This window comes from Protomyctophum parallelum (assembly GCF_964188405.1).
Source record: "Protomyctophum parallelum genome assembly, chromosome: 9".
NCBI lineage: Eukaryota > Metazoa > Chordata > Actinopteri > Myctophiformes > Myctophidae > Protomyctophum > Protomyctophum parallelum.
The window spans coordinates 3,290,473-3,304,683 of NC_139706.1; positions in this window are offsets into that span (position 1 = coordinate 3,290,473).

Sequence of the window (14,211 nt, forward strand, 5' to 3'; positions counted from 1 at the left end):
CGGGTTAACGGTTGCCGAGATTAGCTGCTCACGGACACACACACGGACACACGGACGGACACACGGACGGACGGACGGACGGACGGACACACACACGGACACACGGACGGACACACGGACGGACGGACGGACGGAGTGCAAAACATACTCTCCCCCCATGCCTTCGGCCTGGTGGAGACAATAAACCAGAGATGAGTGTGGTGGTTGTTGGATGTGACAGACAGTGCTATAGTGGCCATGAGTCCAAAGGAGTAACTCACCCTCCCCTCTCTTCCCATCCCATCGCAGCATCTTGGTGAAAGCAAGGGCCACTTGTCAGGGTGTGAGATTTGTGTTTGTGTCTTTCTTCTCTCCAAAGGTGATGTAGTGGAGGACGGAGTAGTAGTGGCATGGGCGGAGCTTGAGGGGGTTCAGGGGGTGCACTGCACCCCCTGGCAAAAAAAAAAAAAAAAAAAAAAAAAGGTTTTTTTTTTTTTTTTTTTTTTTTTTAAACTTAACTTCTGACTGTAGTTTGTAATCATCTCTCTTATCATGATATGATGACTCGCTATATGGCTGTAGTGCATGTGTGTATGTGTGTGAGCTGCTGTACTACCTAAATAACTCATTTTTAGGGGTTAGGGCATTGAGTCCCATGATGTGCATGCGGCGCTCTGTGATTGACCTCGTATTGGAGGGACTGTGTGTTAGTGTAGAGAGTATTGGTATGTTAGTGTAGACTCTAAACTAACATACAGTCAGAGACAACTGTATTGTCCCTGAGGGGAGATTGATTGGTCTCGGTCCTCCTAGAGCAACAATCTGTTAGGTGGTTGGTGTTGTCACTTGTTTGTATATCGTTCCCTTTCCCGTTCATCGATTGGAAGTGATATGTTGAGTTTTTGGAGAGTAGAATGTTGATATTTGCTGTTAGTGGAGTGGAGTGAGGACGGGGGAGGATTCATAGTTTGCTTTGACTGTAACAGCGTGGCTCTGCAAGAGTCTGTCGGTCTTGTCTGTCTGTCTGTCGGTTTTGTCTGTCTGTCGGTCTGTCTGTCTGTCTGTCTGTCTGTCTGTCTGTCTGTCTGTCTGGAGATAATTCACAAACAGCATGGACCGATTCGTGCCAAATGTCTAGTCCACAGAAGTACCTCCACTAATTGTTTTATTTTTTTATTGTTATACTTATTATTTTTTTTATCAAATTAACTTAAATTTGTATAATGGAAGTCAGTCATGGGTCTGTGATCACTCTGAAACCTTGCCTAAATTTGAAATCAAATAGACAATTGACGTCATAGAAGACACTGGCTGGCCACCCACACCATTTATACGTGCATCCCGTGATCTGCATCATTTGTGATTTACTGTAATAGTTTGCACATAATTGTTCTTTTCAGGTAGCACATTTCTGGAGCTGCTTTTAGTTTTCATTTTATACAGGCCAGTTCAAATAAAAATAATTATAATGGACACTCAATAACACTTGTTATTGAGTTAATAAACTCAATAACAGTTTATTAATAGATATCCAGGGCCCACAGGCTCACAACTTATTGACTATTAACCAATGTCTTTTTCCAAGCAAAGTCTCTCGATTTACAGCAACCAAACAGGAAGATTCTCCCTTCGTCTCCCTCTCCGAAAAATGTGCTTCTGAATGTGAACCTTTGAGCATGCAACATTGTCCATGTCACCAGCAGAAGCACACTGTTTCACGAAACTTGGATTAGAGATTAAGCCGGGATTTAACACACATCCTGGCTTAATATATCCTGGATCAGCGATTAACCGGTTTCATGAAAGCTGGTTAATCTTGCCAGATTAATTTAACCAGTTAACCTGGATATGTTGAGGCTTGATTCGGTTTCATGAAAGTGATGCTACATTAGTTACCATGGAAACTAATGCTTTGGACTTAGCCTGCTCCGGACCAGGCTAACAGCCAGGTTTAACCTAATCCTGATGCCTTACTGTTCATTAAGCAGTCAAACTGATCACAAACCAATTATGTTTTCCAGACTTATTCAATTAGTATGGGTTTATGTTGCCTTATTTGTATCGGTCTAATTTAAGCACTATATAAAATCAAATAACCAAAATATATAGGCTGCACAACATCATGACAGCTTGTGAGCTTGTAGATCAGCTGCTTTTGGTGAATGTTCCCCATGAATAGGTTTGCTGTCGTGCAAGTGCATGGTTAAGAATAATTATTATATTATATTATTATTATTATTTTTTGTAAAAGTGAAAACCACTAAATATTACCATTACTCATTGTTTTACAACATATTACCATTGTAACGTTTCACCCACTACTAGTCCTACATACTTACACCTAGAAACCCCATTCAAACGTATTTAGGTTCATCCTACGGTGGACATGTGTGCCTGAAAAGGAATCTTTGAAATGTTTCATAGTTTTAGAAATATAGTGCTTTCAAATTTGAGAATTTTACAATGGGGCTCAATGGCAGACATTGGCACGTCAAAAAAGCACTTTCACCTAGAAACTCCATTCACACTTTTTATTATTCAGCTTACTGTGGAGACACATGCTGGAACTTTTTACTTTGAAATGTTTTGTAGTTTCTGAGTTATTTAACTTAAACGCCCAATGCATTCTCAATGGCAATAGCACAAACTTTGGCATGCTACATGAACCCATGACCCTCACCAGTCTGGCCCCTGTCTGGACAACAACCCCCTTCCCCAAAGGTAGCTCCCTCAGAGGAGGGAGTTATGGCCAAATATCACAATGCGACAATATCATTATGCTTACAATATTAAGAATTCTGTTTTAAGTTAATAGTAGTGGTAAAATGAAAACTATATTTTTGGGGTAGTTAATCATTCAGTCTATCCACTATTGAGAGTATGTTCTCTCTTTAATTACAGCAGCAGTATTTATTTTAGAAGCTTAAGTCCTTGTATCAGTAAGTCTTGAATAGATTAGTAAAGATACTGAGATATACAGAAGGGGGCAGTAATGCAACTATTAAGGATGCAAACTGCCTTAATACCCCATGAGGAAGAAGGATCAGTAAATCTGTGATCCACAGAATGGGTCTAGAGACAAAAAGCCAGACTGTCTATTCAGCCAGGCTTGCTGATCCCGGCTCACCAAATCCGCCAATTCTGAGCCTCGCTTGGCTTTAGTGGAACGGAATAAACCAGGCTGTAAAGACCAGGATTGAAAAAGCCTGGTTTTGGCCTAAATCCTGGATTAGTTCATCCAAGTTTCGTGAAACAGGCCCCCCAGGCCATGTCCATAAAAGAGCATCCAGACCCATTTTAAACAAGGGTAGGCCATAAACTTAGGACTTTTTATTTTTTTCTTTGGTGACAATTTTATCCAGGGCTTCTGTTATCTAGAGATGTCCTGATAATGTATCGGTATCTGCCTTTTTGGTCATATATGGGGTCATATCGGTATCTGCATTTATATGCCAGTCTAACCACAGATCCGACACAGGTGTAAGGGGTTGACACTATGGCAGGTACAGTAAATAAGATGTTGGGGCATGTGGAGTTTGCTTTCGAGTTGCCCAAGCTGCAAGTGCACATATGAGTGAGGAGTCTGCTATTAACAACACAAGATAAAATAAGTCATTATATTTATTGTTATTGTTATAAATATTATTCTCTGGTATCGGTATTCGGTATCGGCTTAACATAGAAATTGTGGTATCGTGATCGGATCGGGAACGAAAAAAGTTGGGACATCCCTACTTTTTAAATATTTTGTTGTGATGGTATCTAATATAGCTTGTTTGTACTCTACATCATTTAGATTTATTTTTGGCATAACTCACATGAACGGAAATTGACAAAGGGACTAAGCACAAAGGGGACCCACCACATAAAACATGAATATAAATAGAACGTTGAAATATAAAATATAATATAAATGTAAAAAATAGAGAAACTGAAACTGAAAAACTGTGAATATCACATTGGCATGGTCTTGCATATATACAAGACCATATCAATGGTCACACGCACGCACTCACGCACTCACACAGTATATTACCGTATACAGTACAGCAAAAATGATGGTCAGTTCAGCCTGACCCAGTGTTTAAGTAGTTGATAAGCCAACATGGTGTCCTCTCCCCTCCTCTCCTCTCCCCTGTGTTTATTGTGGTGGGGTCCCATCCAACAGGATCATTTCCCACCAGACTTGAGGGAGCTGACACTGAAGGTCTCTCTCCCTTGTTTACAGCTCATTATTAATCCCAGCCCCCTCAAAGGCTGCCTGTCCTCCTCTGGGGACACCTCCTCAAGTCTATCAAAAATAGCAGACCTACAAGCTCGTATCGCGCCACTCGGTGGCGCGATATGAGCTTGTAGATCTGCTATTTTTTTTTGTGTCTGTGGTGATAGGTCGCACATGTTGTTGCTGTGACACAACGCCATAATTGGGCATTCACACTGAATGAGATACACGCAGCAATCTTAACCCATTTTAGGCCTGACCTCAACATTTAAAAAAAAAATCTTCTAAATCCTCCTATAGTTTTCTGGAATAAATATTTTCACGATTTTTCAAAAATAGCAGATCTACACAAGCTCGTAGCGCGCCAGTGGCACGCTATGAGCTTGTAGATCTGCTATTTTTCAATAGCTTAAATTATAACATAATGTTTAAAACACCAAAAGGGGTTCCCGACAAAAAAGAGAGCTGGATTCTACTGACGTGACAACACCACTTGAGACATAACAACAACCGCTAACTGCAGCAAGCTGACCTTGCTGTCTGAGATGTCTCCAGTAGCTAACTATATAAAGTATGCTACAGTTCAGGCAGTACACAATACATTATCAAGTACACTGTGCTCTCACGTACAAGTACACAGCCATGGGCAATCAGATTACAACAATGTCTATCAGAAAATAACCTGTGTATTTGGTATTTTACATATTTTGAATGTTCCTATTTTGTGGCTGTGTCCATGGAGGAAACACAAGCAATTACTTAAAGCATTCTTAATTTCACACTAATCTTTCAGCGCTAATTAAAAACTAAAAATGCAGATGGGTTCCCAGATTAGTTTAATACTAACCCCTCCCCATTTGGAGTGAAATTTATTCACCGTCTTTGCTGCATAAAATTTACAAATATTCAGTAGTTAAACGTGAGTTTCTTTATTTGTTAGGCCTATACTGTATGATTTGTTTGGGGAGTGGCGTTGCAGTCTTGTTTAAGCTAAACAAATAGAAACATTAGGGGAATTAAAAACTAGGGGGAAAAAGAAAGAAAACATTTCCTTTGATGTGTCCTCTTTTATTATGACAGGGAGTGAGTTAATGCTTCAAGGTCGGGAGGGTGGACTTCATTTATCTGCACTTTGAGACAAACTTCTGAATAAATGGGTCACCAGTCGCAGTTTTATCGACTAAATGTGTCTGCTCTAGAGGCGAGTTGTCCCAAGCATTTGAAATACATCCTTGCTGTCCCATAAAAACACATATTGAACTCATAGTTGATTATAGGTGGAACAACTATGGCTCCCCTTACAACTGTCATACTAAACAAAGGTGCACAGCAGCGTGGTTGCGGCTTCCTGCTTCTTTCTAACAAGCTTTTCCTTCTGGAATAAATCAGTGGTTCTCAATCTGTGGGCCGTGAGGATACTGCAAGTGGGGCCTCCACATAATTTGATTATTGAAATATATATAGGCCTACCTTTTTTCAATAGTTTTATTTAAAAGCTTCAATGTGAGTGTACTGTCAAAGTCCCTATACTTCAGCGCTACTGGTTGCCGACACGGGGAACAACTTTAGACGTGTTACGACAAACTGATGTCCAAAAAAACGTTTGCTGAGTTTGCTGAGTTCAAAAAGTATTTGTTCTCACTTGTCCGTAGTTAGTGATTTATAATACAAAAAGCAAAATAGTCTAAACACATACAGAATCACCAGCCTTTGCCCGATCTTGTCATCAGCCACACCTGGGATTGATTTCATTGATTGAGTCATAAAAAATAAACCAAACGGAAAAGAGTACAGTGAGTAAAAAGAGTTTTCATTGTGGTAAATAGGAACTTAACGTATATTGTTCAAAGCCCAAACACAATCGATTGACTGATCATTCAAATAAAATGCACGCAGCCCACCCATCTGACCACGTAGCACGGCAGCCGAACTGGCCCACCTTTGGGTGCTTTTGAGATTTTCAAAGTGGGCCCGCTGATCCAGAAAAGGTTGAGCATCACTAGATTAATAATGGCTTCCACTATTCTGCTTAGGAGACAGTCTTTGTTCTTTTTCTTTTTTTTAAGTGAAGAGAAGCTGGCTTACAGTATATGCATGGAAGATTGTTAGTTCAAAGCCCCAGACCAGCTGGGAAAAATGTGTCTGGGGAAAGTGAACATCTTCCTTCCCTAAACAAGGAGGTCATTGAGCAAAAGTACATACGGCAACCTACTGTATCACCAGACCAGTGGGAAGACTGCGTGGTTGTTTACTATATATCACTGCAGGTATGAATGTGTATAACTCTACAGTAAGTAGGCCTAAGCAGTGCAGGCTTAAAAGGATCATCCAATAGACAAAAACGACAAATAAATGTAAACTTGTGTGCATATGGGCATATTATGCTCTCTGTAAGCATATAGCCTGGAGTAGAGAGCGGAAGCTTTATAAATCTAATCCATGGCATAGGTTGAATTACCAAAAACCATGAATCAACACAAATTGATCCTATAGTTAATAATACAAACAAAGCTGACAAAATACACTGTAAATCCCTCAGTCAAACTCTTAAGTTCAAGAGGCAGAGCAGCACTGTAATTCTCAGAGGAAGTTTGCATTGGCGGTCTCGTAACAGATACAGTACGTTACTCTGTCTTTATAGGGACAGAAGTGTGCTCGTACTAAACTGCACTTGTGAATGTGGGAACGTGGGAGTCTCTGTCTGCTGTCTTGTATTATGTTTTGCTAACGGACAAATAGGGTCGTGCGTCAGTGCACTTTCAATTTATTCAATTCTGGGTGTGGATTTTATTCCATACCCATTTTGAACTCTACCTAATAATTTGTTAGAGTTCAAAAATATTTTAAATCATTATTTACGCGCAACTTTAGCTTGAACACAGTTTGAAACGTGAACCTTTAATCATGTTTCTTAGGACAACTTGTTATAGGTTGTTATTATAGAGAAAGTAAAAGATGAGTGTTGTTTTATTTTCATTTGCTGCTTTCTTTCTTTTTAGCAATTTTAGCAATTTTTGACAGGGGGTGGGGCATTCGAACATGGGGCTAAATATGTATTTCTTATTTTATTTACATAATTTTATAGCGATTTTTTATTTTTTTATTTACTATAGTCCTACTAGACCCCAGGAAATTACATTTGGCCAGTATGGCAGCCCCCTACCTGACTGTCTGGATGTAGTGATTCAAAATAACACTTTTAACACTAAAACAACTGCAAACAAAGCTGAAAAAGCCAGACAAAAAGTATTCATGGAAGGATTTCCAGATCTACGCAGTGGCTCCAATATGAACGTCTGACTTTATGTGACCAGACGACGTCAGTCATCTATGAAAGAAAACCTGTTAGGTGTGTGTGTGTGTGTGTGTGTGTGTGTGTGTGTGTGTGTGTGTGTGTGTGTGTGGCCTGCATGCGTTCATGCATGGATGCATGTGTGACTTGCGTGTTATCTCCTGATTATCTCCTGACACATAGGCAGTTAGGCACACCTAAAGACACACAGACCGACCCGACAGACCCTCTTCTAGACGTCTATGCTCTGAGGAGCCTATACTTGAATCAGTGGCGCTCATGTTACACTGATAGACGCTAGAGAATTGTAATTATAACAACATTCCAAATAACATATCAAGACATAGGTTTTGTATAAGCATGGCTAAGTAGCTATATTGTACAACCCAGAAATCTGCAACAATGTAAGTTTAACACTACAATAAGCTTCAGTTAGGTTTAGTGTTGGGTGGGTTCACTCTTATATAACTTCTTCTCCATATAACCAAAGTAATGAAAAATATATTAATTATTTATTGGTGGAGCGAGGATTCAAAATCTGACAAACTGACAACAATGGCAGCTGTGGCAATGAGAAAACAGCTATTAATGTAGGTCATTCATTCTCTAGTGAATTTATTAACAATCTTTTACATTTTAACAGGCCTTGCTAATATAGATAATGTAACTGCTTTCCAGGCAAAAGGAGGAATTAAGAATTCCTACACAGTAAAATCCTAAGTGTTAATTTAAGGTCTATTCCGTTGCTGTCAGGTGTCTTTTGAGGAAATTGAAAAAGGAACCGGCATGTGTTCCTGGATCCAGTGTAGTTATTATGTAGTCAAAACTCTAGTTAAAGGGATTGTGACATTAAAAAAAAGGTTTTGGAATTGTTCTTATTTTTTTTAGGTTTTCTAATCTCAATTGCACCCAAAAAACATGAACTTTTAACATTCAGTAGATTTTCTGTGATCTGGGGTTTTCTGGCTCAAACAGGTGCTCTGATTTGCCGGCAGTAAGTGACATCACTTACTGCAAATCCCATATATGTCAATGGGATTTGCCAGCAGATGTCACTGTTTCACTGTGTTGCCTGTTTTCATTGTAGCTCAAAAGGCCCAAAAAACCCCAAAGAAAACTTCAGACCACAGAAGATCCACTGAATGTTCAAAGTTCAGGTTTTTTGGGTGTAATTGAGGTCATAAAACATAAAAGAAAAAAGAAAAAGAAATTAAAATTAATGTCATAAAACCTTTAATATAACCACTACCAGTGGTTAAACATTTCATGAATCCCAAATACAGATTTAACCACTTCCAACATAGCATCCCTATTTTGGGCATGTAATTAGGTATATAGGCGAAAGGTTTCTACAAACTACAAATTCTCTCCCCAATCTCTGCCAGTGGTTGCACCCCTCCTGGCCTCATCTAGATTGAACCCATTCTGACCTGAGATCAGATTCATACGAGGTTTCCGCCGGACACACACTGGTCTGATGAACCCATTCTGACCTGAGATCAGATTCTAAAAATGTCAGTCGTTCTTCGATTTTTCAAAAATAGCAGACCTACAAGCTCGTATCGCGCCACTCGGTGGCGCGATATGAGCTTGTAGATCTGCTATTTTTCAATAGCTAAAGCATGACATGATGCCAACACCAAAATGGGTGCCCGGTCAGAATGGGTTAAACCCCTTACCCCCGCACCCCAACTGCTATTTTTGCTACTCTTATACGTGACACTGTCATACGATCAAGTATAAAACAGGGAATTGATTTATGGAATGATGGAATAATTATAATTAGCCTATTATAAAATATGGAGATACAGGTTTACTGCCCGACAGCAAAGATGTGTTCTCTCTCTGAGGCACATTAGCACTGTGCAAACTGAATGCAAGCCAAATTAATTCATCTTGTTGCTTGAACATCAACACAGGTTAGCTCATCTTGTTATTGGTGGAGATCACGGAGAGCCTTTCATATGCACATGTGTGCACGTGTGAGTATGTCTCTGGAACAGAGGTATACACTGAAGTAAATACTCAAGTATTCAAAAGTGTAAATTACGAAGTGCATTTTCTTTTCTTATCAATGCATTTCTGTGTTGAAATTTAAAACGTGGAAAAAAAAATCAGAAAATTTCCAAAATAGTGAAAATAGCCGATATACAAGCTCACATATATACGTCGCAAAACTTGTAGATCTACTATTTTCACTTTTTTTTAAGTGGTTAATTGTGGTTTGGTTTCATACCCTGAAACAACCAACAATACCTCCTACAACCAACAATGTCCGTCCGTCTCTATGTCTGTCTGTCTGTCTGTCTGTCCGTATATTTAGGGTACGAACAGGGTACGCTGTTGCACCACTCACTTCAGACGGTCTGATTTTGTTGTCTTTCAAAGACTACCTTTTACGTCATTCTGCCGGCACCACTACAAGGATTGGTGTGCATATAGCATCATTTTACATAGTAATTGTGGTTTTGGTCCCACGAGTGACCCTTTTAAACGTGTTACAGTGTAATGCTTATTAGTAGGCCTACTGTATGTGGAGTCAAACGCACAATATTTCTATTTAAGTCACAATGCAAGCTTGCAAAAGAATAATCAAACATTACTCAAAATTTTAATTAAGTACAGTACTCAAGTAAATGTACTGTCTACCCCACTGCTCTGGAAAGTGTGTGAGGTTTCAGAAGCATGTTGACCTGCAGAGCAGTGTAGCGTTAGCTGTCTTCCTGTCCCCACTGTTTGACTGTCAACAGGACTGTTTGGCAAACAGCCACTTCAGTGCACCTTTCTCTCAGGACACCACACACACATTTCACATTATTATCCTCACTGTCAGGCAGAAAACGTATATCTCCTTAAAATGTTCCTTCCATAAATTAGTGCCCTATTCCGTTGCTGTGTCCCCCAGAGGTCTAAACCAGGCACCCTCCTTTTTCCCCCCTCTACACCAAATCTCTTTGCCAAAAATAGCCGATGTATAAGCACACAACACGTCTCATTGTGATACACAGTGAGCTTGTAGATCTATGTTTGTCAAACGCCTAGGGTTCATGTCATGTATACGGTAGTTAAGAACAACTGAGGCCTGTGATTCGGGGAATTATTAGGGACAACATGTACAGTATAGCATCATGGTTTGCTCATACAGTTTTTATCCTCTATTAGACTCATCTGGAATTCTAGATATCAATCTCGTTGTCAGGCAAAGATTTTACATTACAATGAAACATGCAATGCTAATTCCAATTAATATGAATGAAATATTCTTGAAGAGCAGTCTGTAAAACCAAATGCTTGACAGATCAGAGCCCCTTGCTTTCACAAGAAGGCTGGCTTTTGCAGATGGCCCGGGGACTTGAAATTGGCTGCAAATAACTTGGCATTCCGCCAAGCGTCTGCAAAGTCAATCCCTACTGTTGTTTCAAAAAGTAGCCCTATAAGATCTCAGATTAGCGTATCAACTTTAATTGCAAAAAAAGTCTAATCTCCAGATTAGAGCCTCAGCTTTATTTTCTAAAGGTTCAGTTTTAACTGAACAGTCCAAGGTCAAACATGTAACTTTGGAGAGTTAACCCATTCTGACGGGCACCCATTTTGGTGTTAGCATCATGTTATGCTTTAGCTATTTAAAAATAGCAGATCTACAAGCTCATATCGCGCCACCGAGTGGCGCGATACGAGCTTGTAGGTCTGCTATTTTTTTTTAAATCAAAGAACGACTGACATTTTTTTAATCTGATCTCAGGTCAGAATGGGTTAAAGGTATATTCAGTGATTTCACTCAAAAAACCTTAGGTTTCGTTTTTGGCTGTGGGACCCAGCCTTTCGTCCAATCAGGATAGAGAGTCAAAAACGAAACCTAAGGTTTTTTGACCCCCAGGGGTTAACTGGGGACAGGGAGGAACTCCTTATATGGCCAGCACACTCTATAGTAGGGAGGATTATCACAACAAAACAAAAAAATAAGTGATATTTGAATTAAGTGAAATCACTGAATATACCTTTAATCAGACCAGTGTGTGTCCAGCGGAAACCTCGTATGAATCTGATCTCAGGTCAGAATGGGTTAAGAGATCTCGCCTTTAGACGACAAGGTCAGGGGTTTGACCCCGAGCACCGCCAACTCAGCGTATGAGTAGCACAGCTTGGGTGTTGGCAAGTCATGCGGTAAGTACTCGAGGAGCTGGCGGTGTGGCGCTCCACCACAGTAATCCAATAAATGATTCCATTTGTACACTCTCAGAGTCATGGGGGGTCCTTGAAATTCAAAAAAGTTTGAGAAGCAAGCAGTGCTCTATAGACACTCGGCAGACTAATAACATCGCCAACCCTGCTGGTAACACTATCAGAACCCTATGGGGTTTGCATCGTCCACTGTGTTTGATTTGACCCTGTGACCCAGTTAATTCGTCGCTGTCGCCCCCCTCCCCCTACAGACACACAGGAAGTTGAGACGGTTCCCAACCTCAGAATGATTTACTGTCGGTGTAAGTGGCCCCTCTTAGCAGACTCGGCTCCAGGATGACATGACTGAGGGGGGCATTTGAAAATGGCGAGGGGTGCACATCAAATGTTTATATAGTAAAACAATACATGACACGTAAAGTGAGGGGGGCGGAATTTGGAACTGAGGGTGCTGGGCCTCCTCTGGCACCCTTGTGGCGCCGGGTCTGCCTCTTAGACACCTGCTGACAGGAACAGATTAGAACACTTGTCAAGTCTGCACTATTATTAATTCAGTAGGACAGATGAATCTGTAGTGGTGGTGCTGACCCTGTTGTGTGGGTTTTTAGACCTATGAGTGGGTCATGGCTTACAGTACAGTACACACAAGCACTTTTGATTTATGGGGTCATGTTTGGCGTACATCCTTACACACTACACATAGTAGCTCTCTCAATGTTATTTTCAAGTGCAGTATTGAAAGTGCAGTGTACACATACATACACAAAACTAAACTAAACTTTAAGCTTCTGCAACTCGTGGCCATGGAGGAGCTTTGTGTATACACAAACACTCAAAGCTGTCCATTCATTATCAATTTCATGTCATGTTTGTGTTAGGACAAAGTTTGTGTTTACACACACACTAACAGCTGGCTAGCGCCCCTCAAAACACCTAAAGTATCTATTGAGCTATGAATGCACGTGTGACCATCTGTGTGACAGTAAGCCAATGAGCTTAACAAGCCAATGAGCCAAGCCAAAGAGCTTAACACCTACGGTGAGTATGGTCGGTTCGAGACCAGCTCCACACGCAGCAGCCAAGCAGAGCATACTAGCCTTTTCACCATCTCAAGGGACGACATATGCAAAACATTCACACGGGTCAACATCCAGAAGGCAGCAGGACCCGATGGGATACCAGGCTGGGTCTTCAATGCATGCGCAGACCAGCTGGCGGATGTTTTTGCTGACGTCTTCAACATCTCCCTCTCTCAGGCTGTGGTCCCTGCAGGTTCCAAGATGTCAACCATTGTGCCCATCCCGAAAAAAAGGCCAAAGCGACATGCCTGAACGACTGGAGACCTGTTACTCTCACATCGATAGTCAGCAAATGCTTTGAGAGGCTCATGGTGAGGGAATACTTCTGCTCAACGCTATGCCTGCCTCGCTGGATCCGTGGCGGTTCGCATACCGCGAAAACATATGCACCGATGATGCAATTGCCATGGCTCTCCATATACCGTCCTCTCGCACATGGACAACAAGCAGCTGAAGGACAAATATGTACGTGTGCTCTGTAGTTTGTGAACTACAGCTCAGCATTCAACACCATTGTCCCAGCGAAACTCGACACAAAGCTCCGGGGACCTAGAGCTACACCCAAGCATGTGCGAATGGATACAAGACTTCCTGTCAAGCAATGGGCAGCAACTTTTTTTACTCATAACTGTGATGTGATAATAACGCTGATTCTGATTCATCTGACCGAAATAGTTCAGTCAGATGGTCACACGTGTGTAGATTGGAAAGCGATGACGTAATTACTATAGGTGTGGATAAAATAATAATAATAATAATAATAATAATAATAATAAAATAAATAAATACATTCGAAGATGAACTTTAGTTCAAACATTTTGACTTATGAACTATGAACTAGTTCATGTTAACCCATTCTGACCGGGCACCCATTTTGGTGTCGGCATCATGTTATGCTTTAGCTATTGAAAAATAGCAGATCTACAAGCTCATATCGCGCCACCGAGTGGCGCGATACGAGCTTGTAGGTCTGCTATTTTTGAAAAATCTAAGACACTTTTAGAATCTGATCTCAGGTCAGAATGGGTTAATAATGAAACTGTCAGGATGTAATAGACATTTTTAGAATCTGATCTCAGGTCAGAATGGGTTAAAATGTGTGAACTGAACTTTGAACTGGTTCAAGTGAACTAGTGAACCCTGACGTCTCAATCTCACTTCAACCACTCTACAACGCTGGTGAGGATGGATGATATAGGGCAGTGGTTCCCAAACATTTTCATGTCAAGGACGCCCAAAATGATAACTCATTAGCCTGCGGACCCCCCCCCATTTGAAAATATATGCCCCGGACGGTCGGACCCCCCATAAGAGAAGATCTTTATGGCTCTAGCTGTGATTTTCAACCATTTTCATTTCAAGGGTCCTGACCTGAATTAGGCTATACGGTCCCCTATTTAATGACATTTCTATTTCTGGGATCCCAATCTATATTGATAGTGTATACTAACATTTGT